Here is a 14,997-nt window from a genome sequence, read left to right as displayed (position 1 = left end):
CAGCTTCCCACAAGGGGCTACCCAGAAAACATTGTGGCATTTTGGAGAACTTGGAATCAGCACTCAACAACTCCAGTCCACAGGAGGAGCCAGTCAAGCACATTTCATGCATCTTTCCAGCAAGCTCAGCCAACATCAGTTGTTTGCAGGTGCTTTTTATTTGCCTTCTGATTTGCTGAGCCTTTAGGATGCACTTGGGTACCATTGGCCAATTACTCTCTACAGCCAGGTGCTGTAGATGTTTTATTGCTAATTCTTCCTCAGCTTCTCCCATCACCCCATGAATCTGGAAAGCAGAGCTTTAACAAAAATATTGAGTGTTGTGAGATGTTACGAAATCACAAGAACAAGCTCTATGGTGTTCTGAATTGGCTCACCAAGACACATTAATTTGATTAATAGGTGAGTCCGTCTGCTACTGTACCCTCTGTTCCCCTAATTCAGCACTGAAAGGAGCTTGGTAGCCATCCTGAAACTAAAAACAAACAAACAGGAATTTCAGGAAAAGGAAAATTAAATGAAACAGCTACTCCAGGCTGGGGGGCTGGAAGAGGCATGCACTGTTTATACCTTACAGATTACAAAATATGGCCAGACTCATCTGCTCTCCTCCACAGGGGGATGGTCTTAGCCAGAGTGGGGGCAGTGAGGTTTTCAGATGACCTGAACAACTGACAAGAGACCCCAAGGAAGGGTGAGGATGATCCAAAAGTCCAGAGAAAGTGAAGAGAGAAGAAAAGATAGGTGGAAAACTAGGGAGAAACACCTGATAAAGATCTTCAAACAGTTTTGTTTCAGTCACAGTTTTACTTGCAGCATTCTAAATTTCTGCTCTTGTGGAGCAACAAGAAGAGGTCCTTTTTCCACAGGTCTCCAGCTGGAGCTGAAGGATGTTCCCTGCATCATAAGGTATCCCCATCTGCTGCTGACATTCCTCATTCCTGACCTAAGGGCCATCAAAATCCCACCACTGAGTTTCTCACCTCTCACTATCAGCAGGATGGGGTGGGACTGGCTGCAAGACCCCCCCCAGTCTTCCTGCAACATTCAAGGGGAAAGAACAGACAAACATTTCCTCAGTGTGAAAAGGACAATAAGCTCCGCTGAGAGCCAGAGCTGCACCTCTTTCCCCTCTATCAGCTCCCCCCCAGATCTTACCTTCCACCCTGAGCCACTCACTTCTTTAGGGATCAACTGCCTGGGATTAGCATTTACAAAAAACCCCAAAACCCCACAATGTCTATTCCTTGCAACATAGAGTATAAGTGACAGTAGTTACTCTAGAATAAACTTTTCAGGTGTTTGAAGACCAAGAATACACCAGCCTGTTCCCTGGAGATGTGCAGCTCTAAAAGAAGCAGTTTGTCAGGTTTTACAATGCTGTAGTACTACTCAGCAAGGATGCACAGAGCTCCAGCCCTCGCCTTGCACAGTTCATTTGCTACATTGCATGCAAAGATAGCTCTTTAGACTTAACACCCACAGAAATGTCATGCAAGGTTCAGCATATTATGTGTTTGAAAAGGACCTTGTCAGCCACATGGGATTTTTTTTTTCCCCTTTCAAAATTTAAACATTCATTTGGATAAAGGCTTGTCAGATTCATTCCTCTAGTGATGCCTAAAAATAAGTGGGTTTTCTTGCTTTGAAAAAATAATCAAGACACTTGGAATAATTCAGGGACTTTTCACAGGGACTGAAACCTCCCTCTGTTCATATTCTTGGTGCAGAAGGAGTAAGAGAGAAGATCACCTCTGGGTGTTCACTCTGCTCTGGCTGGAGCAGCTGTAAACATTTACTCCTTTTTTTCCCCAGCACCTGAAGATGAAGATGCACTATTTCTACAAGAAAAACAGAGCAGGCATTTGTGTACAGTTCAGGCACTGCTAAGGACAAGAGGAGAAAGGTGCTGGAACAGTGATGCTGCTGGGGGCAAGTGCTGGGATTAAACATCTCTGTTCCCAGTCAGGGAACTTGTCACCATTTCAGATGTCCCCAAAAGGAGTCACTGCATCAGGGCTGGTGTTTCAAAATGGAAATCCCTTCAGCAGGTGGAGAAGGGATGGGAACAATTGTCCAGATTTCAGGAAGTCCATTATTTATCCCATCCTGTTTCCACTCAAAGCACTGCTTGTTCTGCCTGTCCCTTTCCACCAGAGAGAGGCCCCCATGGAGCGCTTTTGTTATGTGAGGGATGCAGGGGATCAAACCTCCCAGGTGTCAAAGGAGAGGAGCAGATGCCTGAGCAACAGGGCCAGGGGTGATGGGGGCTTTCCATCAAATGGCTGCATTGACTGGGAACAAATATTGACAGATGTCTTTGTGTCTACAAGGGTGTGAAATTAAAAACCAAACCTGTAGGAAGTGGTCTTGTTGAATTCTGTCAGTAAAATGACCAGAAAAACCAACTAGCAGCTGCTGACTTGTTCTGTCAATGTGCTTAGGGAAAGGGTCTCCGAAGTTAAGCAGTTTGACTTCTATTCCAACAGTTCTGGGGTTACCAACCCCAGGGAAGGGCTGGCCAAGCAGTGATGAACTTTATGGTTGCACGTCCTTAGGCAGGAGCCAAGCAGAGCTGTCTAAAAATACAGCTTTTGCATGACTGGAGGATTGCATGTACAACAAGATAAAATTACTGGGGAAGGAGGGCAGGAAAGAGGAGCTTCTGAATGGAGGATAGGAGTACAAATATGACCTTGAGGTGCCACCAAAAAATGTATATATTTGTCAAAAAAAAGTCAAACCCCTCAGCACTGTCAGATCAAAGAGGAAGTATAAAAGGTCAAAAGGCATGGAAAAAATCAGGACTTTTCTAACTGGACCAGAACCTTCAAAAGTCTGTCATTCCCAGAGGTGTCTGTGTTCATGGGATTTTATGAGAGGGCTTGTTCATAAATTTGAAAAATTTGAAAAATTTGAAAAATTCACAAACTGAACTAAAGGACAGAGGACTGTCAGTACTACAGAGGCAAAAATTAGGAATTACTGGAAAAGCTGTCACTACAGAGTCCCTCTTTTCCCTGCTGCAGACTCAGATCCATGAACACACCCATTCCTGCTCTGAGACACTGGCCAGCTTCTTCTGGAGCAGGTGGGAGCAAAGGCCCTCAGATGCAGTCTCCCAAATCCCCTCCTGCTGCTGGACAAGGATGGAGGGATGGCTCCCTGGCAGAGGAGCAAACTCATCCAGAAGGAAACTTTTGGAGGCTGGGTTTGCAGGTTGCAGGAACAGCTGTGAGCTGCTTCATATCTTTTTAAGCCATATATGGAGCCCAATGGGAAAGTGGGATCTGCTGTGATCTCTGCCCAAGTTTTTCTTGAAGAGCCCTGCAACAGTGGGATCTCTTTAAAGACACCACATTAGAAGTTCACAGTAAATATGTACTGACAATAAATAAAAAATACACATACACATACCCCAGGTGGCCAAACAGCAGCACAAGGGAACGATTCTAACCAAACAGACACCCTTCAAAAAGTAGGAATCAGATGCAGAAATTGGGCAAATTAGATTCAAGGCTACAATAAGGCAGCCCCAGAAGAGAAATCCAAGGAGCGACTTGCTAACAGCGTGGAGGCTGACAATGAACCCTTTCTCAAACGCATCAGAGGCAGAGAGTCTGCCAGGAGAGCTGCTGAGGCCAGCAGGAAATCTCAGTGCAAGGCAGCCCAAGGAATGAAGAAATCACTATTTTGCAATGATAGTCACAGGCAATGTTTCAAAGAAGAAACAGGAGTAAGAGCTTAAGTGACTCTGTTAAGACTAAAATCAGGTAAACCCCACCCCAACCTCCCCCTCTGTGAGAGCAAGGAGCACACAAGGGAGGGTGGGGGTTGTGCACTAAGACTTTGATGCTGTTTTGCAGCAAAGATGGTGAAAAATGGGTCTGGTGGAAATAGCAGCCAGTGGGTGCGAGTGAGGAGCCCCGCTCAGGGTGTGTGTGAGTCCATCCAAGGCAGGTGCTCTTCATGGGGGGAAAACCAGGAGCAGAGCAGAGGCTCCAGGGAGCTCAGCCTGCCAAGGGAGCCTGGGAAGAGCTGGGGTTTCAGCACAGCACAGAGGAAAACAGGATAACTGGAGGGGCATAGTTGTGGGAGGGTTTTCCCTGGAAAAGTCAGCCTTGCACGATGTCATGAGCCTGAAGAGAGGTGACTGCTGAGGAATTCCCCTTGTCAGGGATTGTAGGGTAGTGCAAGGACACAACAGGACAAGGACCCTTCTCTGTCTTGCTTCTTATATTCTTCCCCAAACACAACACCAGAGATTTGGCCCAGTGTGCCAGCCCAAGTGAACTCCAAATGTCACAGGAGTGGCTGGAACAAGGACTGGGGCTCCTGGGGTGATGTCCCAGATTGTGGTCAGGTGCCCACTTGTCATGACCAAGGAAACATCTTTCTCAGTTGAAAAGGAGTCTTAAGTTTTGCAGTGTCTGTAAAATTAAAGATGTGAACAATTTTACAATATTTATTAATAAAGCTATTGCAACATATCTACTAATGACTCACTGTCTTCTCAAGGAAACACCCTAATTTTTCACTGATATCTCCTTTTGGGGAATAAAAACCCCAAACCAAACCCAACTTGAAGGAAATAACCTCATCCTGATCCAAAGAAACTGTCCTAACATCAGAGTTGTGAGTAGGAGGGAGAGAACGCTGTGTAATGGCACATGGGAGCTTTGAGATCCCAGATCTATTAAAGCACTGGTTTGCCAGATTAGCCACTTTGCATGCCTGGAAATGTTCATTCAGAACAAATTTCCATCATAATCAAGTGATCAGGCAAAAATGCATCTGGTTTAATTTTCGAGGGCTGGTACCCTCAGGAGACTTTTTATTTCAACATCTGAAACAGCTTTCAGTGGCTGTACGTGGATTGATACAGGTTTCTCTCTCTCATAGAGTCAGAATGGTCCAAGAGAGTTGATCTGATTTTTGTTTGCTTTTTAGGGTTTGGAAACCTTGGGGTCAGAGAATTTGCTTTCCTCCCAGGTGAAACTGGGAGGAAAAGGCTCAGGAAACTGTCCTTCCTCCTGTCTCCTCATCTCCTTCTTGGGTTTTTGGAGAAATTAACTAACATCACCAAGTTGTCTTCATGTCTTAACCAAGACAGTTCTGTCTGTATCTGTAAGGCTCTTCTTTCTTCCAACCATCCTCACACCCTTATGTTTACTGAAGTTGAGTCATTTCTCTCAGAGGACCAAAGAGACCCCAGACTCCTTCCTAAGGGACAATTCCTCACTCCAGAAATGGAGACAGTTGTGTTTTCTGACCTGAAATGAGAGAGGACTGGTGAGCACCAGTGGGGCTCTGCCCAGGGACAGGCAGCCAGGGAGGAGGACACCTTTCCCCACCCAGGGATGGTGCAGCTCCAGCCCTGTTTGCTCCCAGGGGATGTCCCCGTTGCCAGCGGCTGTAGTGCCAAGTCTCTGCCCTCCCCAGGGGTTTGGCTGCAGAGGAGTTTTGTGCAGGCATCTCTTGGACAAGGGCTGCTTCAGAAGAAGAGAAACTCTCCTCGAAGTTGCAGCAGCTGGAGAAATGCCATGGGAAAAACTTCCCCTTGGTGCACCCAGAGAAGATGAAAGAAATTACAAAGAGAAGAAATAGGGAAAGGTCATTTTCACCCAAACCACCACTGGGTCCTCCAATTTCAACTCAATTAAGGGAGCATGGCAGGGCAGAGGACCCCAAGGCACGAGGTTTTCTGTGCTTCTGCATGTCAGGTGAGATGATCTGTGCTCAGGGGAACCTGCTGTCCAAACAGGTACAACAAATACATTAAAGAAAGCAGAAACCATGAACGAGGTTTCACTGCAAAAAATGCAAATGCAACTCTTTCTAGTTCATTTTCTATTAATCGGACCACAGTTTTTTTCCTCTGCTCACCCAATAACCAGTGGTCAATAACCTTGGGGGATAAAGGAGGGAGGCAGAGGAGAGAAAGACATGACCTGAGTGGCAGGGAAGTGGTGAGTCAGAGCATTTTGGCACAGCAACAGACAAATGAGAAAAAAACACAGAGAACCACAAAGTAATTCAAGTCAAACCAACATTTAAAACAGCATTTTGGTAATGGGGACTAAGGTGAAGGGGTGTTGGAGGGACATTATGCCTTCAGTTTTTAAAACTTTAAAGACATTTAATGCTTTCTCAGACAGCCCAAACAAATGAATCACCTGGCAACAAGACAAATAAAAGCCTGTTTTAAAAAGAACTATTTTTCTTGTATCCCAGTGGATTTGCCATTATCAGTGGCAGGCACAGGTCTACCTACAGTATTGAGCTAATTGCTTTATGATATCCTTTGGTCTGGAAGTTTCTCCTAATGCCAACCTATTCTTCAAACCCAAAATTTTCTTCCCTTTGAGCACTAAATCCACCAAGAGAAGGTGATGAGCATCGCTGAGACACAAGGAGTGTGTCAATGAATAGAAAGGCTGCACTAGGGATGTTTGCCAGTGACAGCATGGAGATAAACGTTAAGAGAAAGAGAGGTATTTTGAGAAGGAGAGATGAGCACAGCCACTGAAAAGGACCAAAATGAGCACACAAATAAGGCATAGGAGACATTCAAGAAATGAAGAGATTTGCCAGAACAGAGAGAAAGAGGGTTTCTTCTCTGGCAGATCTCAAGCAAGATAGCTTGCCAAACACACTGGAAGAGGAAGGAGGTGCAAAAAAAAGACACAGAGCAATGAGCAGCACTTCCTCTCTATGTGAGATTTTTTTTTTCTGTGTATTCAAGTTTTTCAAAAGCAGTCACACCACCCAGCTTCTGGAAGATGAGAAGAAATGCACGTCCCTTCTCCTCAGCCACAGAAAAAACCACTTTTTAAACTCACATATCCACTGCTGCCCTGCACCCACCGTCCCTGCAGTGCAGGGGCTCCCTGGGCAGAAATGCCAAATGTGGGGAATCACTGGCAGGGAGGAAAGGAAACACTGAAGCAAGGTGCTCCACCCCTCTATCCTCTCTCCAGGTACCAAAATCTGCCAGCACAAACCTCCTCATTCCTTCCCAAGACCCTTTCTCAGCAGAACCTGTGTGGGAAAACACCACGTTCCTCATTTTCCTGGCAGCACCAGTTGGCCTGGCTGATGATGAGCAGCAAGGGAGGAAGGTGCTGAGCTGCCCCAGCACCCTCCTTCAGGAGCCAGCACCTCTGCAGTGGCTGCCCCTGTGACCCCCAGCACCCCTGGGATGGACTGCTGGGGGAGAGGAGGTGGTTTGTGGACAGGGGACCAGCCTTCCCACGAGCCCAGGGGCTGGGAATATTTCCATGCTGGAGGCCAAATTGATTTTTCTAGCGCAGTTTCCACATTAATGCACAGCTCAGCAGTGTCCAAATCACACCCAAAACATCTCGTGGCCACGACCCCGACGACAGAAGGAAGCCATGGGTTGTGCTGGCAGGGCCTGGGGCTCTTACCCTGCAGGCTCCAGAGGGACGGGCGGGTGGAGGAACACCAGAGAGAGCTGAAAAAGGCAGCTCCTGGCACACACAGGGCAATCAAATACCTATTCAAACACAGAAGCACTTCATTCATATGCTGTCTTATGTTCTCCCATCTCGTGGTTGTGTAAATAAGCCATAGAGAGCATTAGCCATGGTATTCTTCATAACACAGCCGTAATTGCTAGAGGCTCCATCAAGCTCTGTAAACAGCATTTTGCACTGATTTTGAAAATTAGGAACTGAAGTTGTACTTATGGTAATTGCCAACTCATTTTTCTCGGTGCCAGAAAACTCATTCCACCTTTGCTTTTCACTTTGTAGCTGCTGAAGCAGCTTTTCAAAGGTATCATCACCTACTGACACACGTATTATTTCTGTTAACCAGAACTGAGGGAGATCACCAAACACTCGGTCAAACAATTTTTTGCCTGCCCAGATTTTTGCCTTGCCAGAATTTGCTCATCATCTTCTTCATCTTCTGCCTTTAAAAAATTGTATTCTTGCACCATTAAGACACTTGTCACAAAACCTGGTATTTTTCCCTCGGATCTTTTAGTTTTTCTTTTACAAGGGAAATGTCTGTATCTATAGATAGCCCTGTAGAATTTCTGACTACAGAACACAAGTAAAAGCTGAAAGATAAAAAAACCCACAGAATCATTAACATTGGAAAAGCCCTTCAAGATCATCAAGTCCAACCTCTGACCAAACATCACCACGTCAATTAAACCACAGCACTAAGCACCACATCCAGTTAATTTCTTGAGCACTTCAGGGATGGTGACTCTACCACCATCCTGGGAAGCCCCTTCTGATGCTTGACAACCCTTTCAGTGAAGAAATTCCTCCTAAGAATGAAGATGCTAAGCAGGATTTAAATGTGAGGCTGTGACTTGACTTAGAATCACATGGTTGTAATGATGCCTTTTCCTGGTCTTAAAACCAAGAGTCAAACACGGTTAAAAGGGGAAAAGGGATTTTACCTTGGTATTTATTTTAAGGATCCTTAGGTGCACTACGTCCAGATGGAATGCACCTCCATGCACACCGCAATGCACACCCCCAAAAGATCTGGTATAACATTATGGGTTTTACTAATTAGCATATTTATCAAAGATTGAGGCTTGAGTGAGCCCCCCTCCCCAAGGAACCTTCCCCTGGATGGTTCTATCTTGGTTTACAGAATGTGTTCTGGAGAGGACCTTGGGGTCTGGGGCACACTGATCCCTAGCTACAAAGCTTCTAAAATGTTGAGTCTCCTAGCTGAACAAACAAGTCCAAGAATGTAGGCAAAAAGCACTAGGAATACAGAAGTTGTAAAAAGGTACAACAGGGGTATAAAAGAAAAGGCAAAAAATCTTCATGGCATCAAAACCACACGGTTCAGTGCACACAGACACAGCAATTCCCCTCATCCATGTTCAGGAATACCAAAATCTCATTGCATTTGAGTGCAGGAAGGGATAATGGTGAAGGAAACCTAATCCATGCAGAGCTGAGGTATTTTTCTCCTAAGATGTCCATCTGCCCGTGATCAGTTGTGGGCTGGTTCTTGGCCAAAGCTCAGTATTTTGATGCAAAACATGTGCCATGGGGCACCCTGGGCTGAGCCCACACTGCTACTTCTCAGTGACATTATACCCCATCAACCTGTCACTGAAATCAATTTTTTATTTTTAAATCTCCCCGCCAGGTATCCGGTATCACCCTTATCTGATGGCTCCCTATCAGTATCCCTGGGCTGCCTAGGCACTTCTGCCTCCTCCAGCATCATTACAGTCACTTTGCCACCTGAAAACAAACTTTCCTGGGTGCTCTCACCAGGCTTCCAGGGTTGCACCAGCCTGGGAAGCATCAGGAGGTAAAAGATGGGCAAAGTATTAAGGAGCAGCAGCCATAAACCCCCTCCAACACATCCCCAGCTCCTGCTGTCTGCCCTCCCCAGGGGATGTGGGTGAGCACCCAGCCCTGCCCTGGCCTCTCCTCCAACAGGACTCAAGGAAAGCTGTGAGGAGCTGCTGTGCTCCCAAAAGGTTCACACAGTCCAGGGGACTCGAGCAGCTGCTGTGCTGGAAGAATTTGCTCTCCTGTGCCAGCTGAGCCAGCTCCCCCTTGCTCCTCCTTCCTCCTGGTGCCCAACACGGGAGCTGAGAGAGCTGCTCTGTTTGCAATTGGTACGTCCCTAAATCAGCACTTAACAGCAGAGATAACACGGGCATCTCAAGAAGACAAAGTCCTGCACATAAATACAGAGCCCTAAGTCCATCCTGAGCCTGCCAGCAGTTCCTGAGCCTCTGGTATACATTTCCAGATCTCCAGCTATGAAGACTTTTGACCTTTAAGGAGGTCTTCGACTACTGGAGCTACAGCAGATGCTCTTATCACATTGCACTGGATACCCTGCCCAGTGCTACTACTCTTAAAATGCCCTCCAGACTCCCCCCTGCTCTCCCCCAGAAAACTCCAAACCTGTGGCTACTGGGACTGGCTCCTAGTTGTTCTTAGATTTTTTCACAGCTCAAATGAGGGTGTGAAAAAATCCACTTATCCTCCAGTAGCCAGTGCTCACTTCTACCTGAGGCCCACTTTGTTTCTTAAATAGGTCATTTTTGCACCCACCTGAACCTTGATTGCAGACAGGTGACCAAACCCTCTTTGCACCCACTGCCCACCTCTCAGCCTTCTCCAGGTGCCACAAAAGTCCTTCAAATTACTGTTGTGAAGGTCAGCCTGTGGGATAGTCCACAAGTTGGTTTTTTTGGGGAAAAAACCAATTCCAAACCCCTAAATTTTACATATGCAAAAATTGAACAGATTAAAGCTCCAGCAGCATCCAGGACATGAACTGCATGTCGCACTCAGCATATGGCACTGACAGCTACAGCTGACTGACCAGCTGACTGACCACTGCCACGAGAAAAGCCCAGTTTCCTCAAAGGACTACTTAGTTTCCCACTGATTTGGTACTGAAAAGTACAGAGGAGGAAAGGGCTGAAAACTTTCTTTATTCCTGATCATTTTCTCTGTGCCCACAAGGCTGAAATGATAGCCCAGCCACATCACTGCACACATCTTAGGCTTCTTCTTCTCTCAGTTGGTGTCCCTTCCTGACCCTTTCAAGGATTTTAAGTTTTTGCATGTACTTGGAGCCAACTCTCTCATGCCACGCTTCAATGCTCCCATGGACTCTGGCAGTGGCTGAGTTGTGTGGGTGTGACTCCTTCAAGAATCTTCCAGCTCCATGAATTAAAGGCAGTCAGGTCTTTAGCCCATTTGTTTAACCATTAGCCCATCCATTAACCCTTGCCTGGGATTTTGCTACTTTTAAATTGCTCTGTCCTACAGCTTGAAAATACCGTCTGTGAGACACAAAAAAAAAAAAAAAAAAAAAAAAAAAAAAAAAAAAAAAAAGAAAAAAAAATGGGATGTATTATTTGAGAGCAGTCCTCCATCCTAATAGAAAGGGGAGTGTGCTGCCTTCTGTGAGAGAATACCCACTGCCTGTCAGGAGCTCAGGGGAAGGACAGGAGGGAGGCAGAGGGCTCCAACGATAAACCCATTTCCATCCCAGCTCCACAAGCATCCCGACTGCTATGTGTGCCCACGGCCCCACTGTTCCCCAGGCAGGGGCAGCAGCAATGGCATTTTAACCCTTTAACAAGGCCCCTGGCAGCTGGAACTGGCAGTGACCTGTAAAACACCAACACTGCTGCGCTAGTGAGGCTGGGAGCTGAGCCCTGCCTGCTGCTGTCACTGTGAGGTGCCTCTTTCCATCTTCCAACCCTTCAGTATGTTTTTATGGCTTCCCAAAGTAAATAAGGATATATGCACCTCACCCCTCACCTCTACAGCTCATCCCTTCTCCCTTCCCTTACTGCAGTGGGAGAGGCCAGCACTGCTCCTCCTGGGCACAGCAGACAGCACAGTTCTTCCCACCTGTGGTGACAAGGGACGGATCCTGTGGGGCTCAGGGACAGTCCCTGTGTTCCTAACCCAGACACACAGCCGTGCTGCACCCCCTCCCCACGTATCCTGTCACCACGGGGGCTCTGCCCAGCAGCTGCTCTCCCTCTCCTCCATTTTCAGCTTTGCTTGGGAGTGTCTGGCACCGCAAAGAAAATGTCACGTTCCACCTCTCCCAAATGTCCTGCTCTCCCCTCTTTTTGGAGGAATGCCGTTGTTTTCCTGGAATAAGGCTGTCCTGTGCCCTTCCCATGCCCACACTGTTGCCTTGCTGGCAGCCTTGTCCCTGGCACCCTGTGCCCTCCTCCATGGGGCCCTCGGGCAGCAGCCCCACACTGAGCTTGCCCGGGGTTGAGCTTCTGCTTCCTTTTCCACTTGAACTTGTCTGGGCATCACCTGCACGCCTCCTTCCTCCACTCTCAGCACCAGCACAATGGCAACAGGCAGCACTGGTTGGCTTTTGACCCGTCCTCAAGGTAAATCCTCACATTCATCAGCCTTTCCTCCATGCACTCTTAGCTGGAGCGATTCCTTTGCCTCTTCCCACACTGGCTAAAGCAGCCATGGAAGATCACAGAATCGTATTTGTTAAGAGGTTAAAACAGACTTTAGAGCTCATTTAGTCCCAACACCCAGCCATGGGCAGGGACACCCCCCTGTCAGACCACGAACCTCAAGGCCTTTACCCAATCTGGCCTTGAACACTGCCAGGGATGGGGCATTCACAGCTTCTCTGGGCATCCTGTGCCAGAGCCTCACCACCCTCACAGGGAAGAACTTCTTCCTAATTCTAAGCTGCATTTCCCTCCTGAAACCCATTACCCCTTGTCCTGTCACTACAGTTCCTGGCAACACAGTTCCTCTCCACTGGAAGGTGCTCTGAGGTCTCCACACCACCTTCCCTTCTCCAGTTGAACAGCCACAACTTTCCCAGCCTGTCTCCACAGGGGAGGTGCTCCAGTCCTCCTCGTCAACTCCTGGCCCTTCTCCGAACCTGCTCCAACAGTTCCATGTCCTTCTTATGGACAAGTCCTTCTTGCAGGAAGCTTTCCTACCACACTCATCTGCTGGCCCCATCATGGCTCTGTGCTCTGGCCCCACACAAAATGGTTCTGACCTAGGGAAGCTCAGGCTTAAACATCCTACTCCCTCCTAACCCTTGCACTGAGTAACACATTTGAACCCCTTCTCAGGATCAGGGCAGCAACCAAGGATGAGTACCCTCTTCCCTGTGGTCTTGGTTGAACCCTTGCATTTTCCTTCTCCTAACCAATAAATCTATTTGTGGCCAAGAAATCACCAGCTGTGGAGTTCCCAAGCCTGGCCCACCTTTGATAAGCTGTGCTCATTTAAGCAAAGCATCATCCTTTTAATGCTACTTGGAAAGTCCTTCTTCCACCTAGAAAGGCACAGATTCAGGGTACTTTGGATTTAGGATCAACAAGTTATCTGCCACACAAATTCAGGAAGCTTTGGGATTTCCTGTCAGTAGATACTTCTCACTTTCTAGTGACTTTCATCTAAATATTTCGTATATAGATACCAACATCACTACTTCTAAACTGTAACCACTGCTAGGACTTCTCCAAAAAAGCAAGGATAAACTGCTCCCAAGTTATGTGTCTGGAGGAAAGCTTTAAAATCAAATGCTCTGTTGAGTATATTTATGGAAGGACTTAATTATGCTCAGAAACACACAACTATTTATTCTCCCCATTTAAGGGATCACTTCTTGTCAAGCTCCTCCAGGACAGCTCTCAGATCCACAGCTCAGTAGCAAATGTTGCTATTTCTAATTCCTTCTTATCTGTAATTCAACTTTTTACTATTTTTTAAAAACCCATTTTTATCTCTGGTTTTATCCATCCCCTAACAGTATAATTTTTCTATCAGCCTGTAACTTTTTGAAAATTCCTGCAACAAATGCCACATCTTTGGCCATTTTCATCCTTTCACATTTTGATCTTTAATCTGCCTGCTACTACAATTTGTAGCCACAAGCAAATCAGAAACCACCTGCAGTAGGGCTCAGCTATGGAGCTTAAAGGCCCCAAGGCCAAGATTCCTTGGAAAGTGAGCCAGTTCCCTCCCTTCAGCTCCAGACTCCAGCCTCCCCCCGCCCTGCCCAATTCCTAATGCTTGGAAAACTCAAGAGATTACAAATGCTTCACTTGGCATCATGTGCTCCCTAACTGAAGCAGCAGAAGTGCTTCTTAAGAAGTACAACTGATAAAATATTAACTTGTGCTTTTTTTAATAAAATGAAACAAAAGCATTCTGTATCATAGCGGCTTATAGATCCGAACTGTCCATCACCTGGGAGCAGAGTATGATTAAGAAATATGGAAACTGCAAAATATTAAAGCCCTGCAGCAATTCAAATTCATGACACCACCTTCCCAAAAGCATGAGCAACGTTGCCTGACGCTCTACTGATTTGGTCTACTTGCTCATTGGCAAAATATAAATATTCTTCCTTGATAATGCCATATCCTCTTTTCCAAAGGGGAGGAAAGGTACAAAGCTCTTTTGACTACTGCACAGTAGCTCTTTCCCTAATTAGCAATGTTCTTTTACAGCACTGAGAAATGAGGACCTTTTGTTTACCATTAGTTGAGGTAAGTGTATCTTGCTTTTATTTGGGTTTAAGACTACTTTAAAGGAGTAGCTTTTCAGCTGCAGCATGGTTTGTCAAGATTACAATATTTATGACTGCATAAAATACATAAGTAAAAAAAAAGTTATGATTTGTAGAGTTTGTTATCAAGAGCTGAGACATCTTTACAGAACTGCAAATACTGGCTTCCTAACTGCTAGTTGATAATTTTGCTGGCAAGAGCATTTTGTTACGCTTTTCTTTAACCTCTACACCCTTTTGTCCAAGTGCTATAGGAACTAGCAAGAAAGTCAGCTGTAACTGTGGTTAAACTGTTGTAACAGCATTAGATAAACTGTGCTGATTCTTCATTAAAACACCCTTCGTTTGAAGCTACAACGTAAGAGGCGATTCTTTTTGTTCAAAAGGAACTATCCACATGCTCTGTGCCTGTAACACTTCACATTGATTACAAAAAATTTAACAATGCAATCACTAACATACCCCACTAATGAGAAATTATGAGAAACTGTTCGATGCAGAACCTTCTGCATCAGTCAACTCTGATCGATAAGAAAGCTATCAATTTTGAAATTTAGATTTAATGCGTTTTCAAGAAGCTAATGAGAAAGGAGCAACTTAAAATAAATACCATCATTAAAACTGCAAACTGTTACAATGATATATTATAAACTTGTCCTAAATAAACCTAGTGCTTCAAAAATTTACCAGTGAATTCGTATTACAAAATATGTGAAAATACAATAGAATACCACAAAACAACGTCCTTTTTTTGGGGTCAACAATGACGCCAAGATGGTTCCGTCTTAACTTTTAAAATCGTTAATAGAACATATTGTAATATATAAGTTGCAATTTGGTTGAAATCTAGAGAACATCCCCACCAAAACTCAATCTTCATTTCTCCTCTAAAACTAGTGCCAAACTTCCTGTCAAAGTTGGTATTTTCTTGAAGAGCTT

This window comes from Corvus hawaiiensis, chromosome 2 (genome assembly GCF_020740725.1).
Source record: "Corvus hawaiiensis isolate bCorHaw1 chromosome 2, bCorHaw1.pri.cur, whole genome shotgun sequence".
Lineage (NCBI taxonomy): Eukaryota > Metazoa > Chordata > Aves > Passeriformes > Corvidae > Corvus > Corvus hawaiiensis.
Note: the sequence above shows the minus strand (reverse complement) of the source record.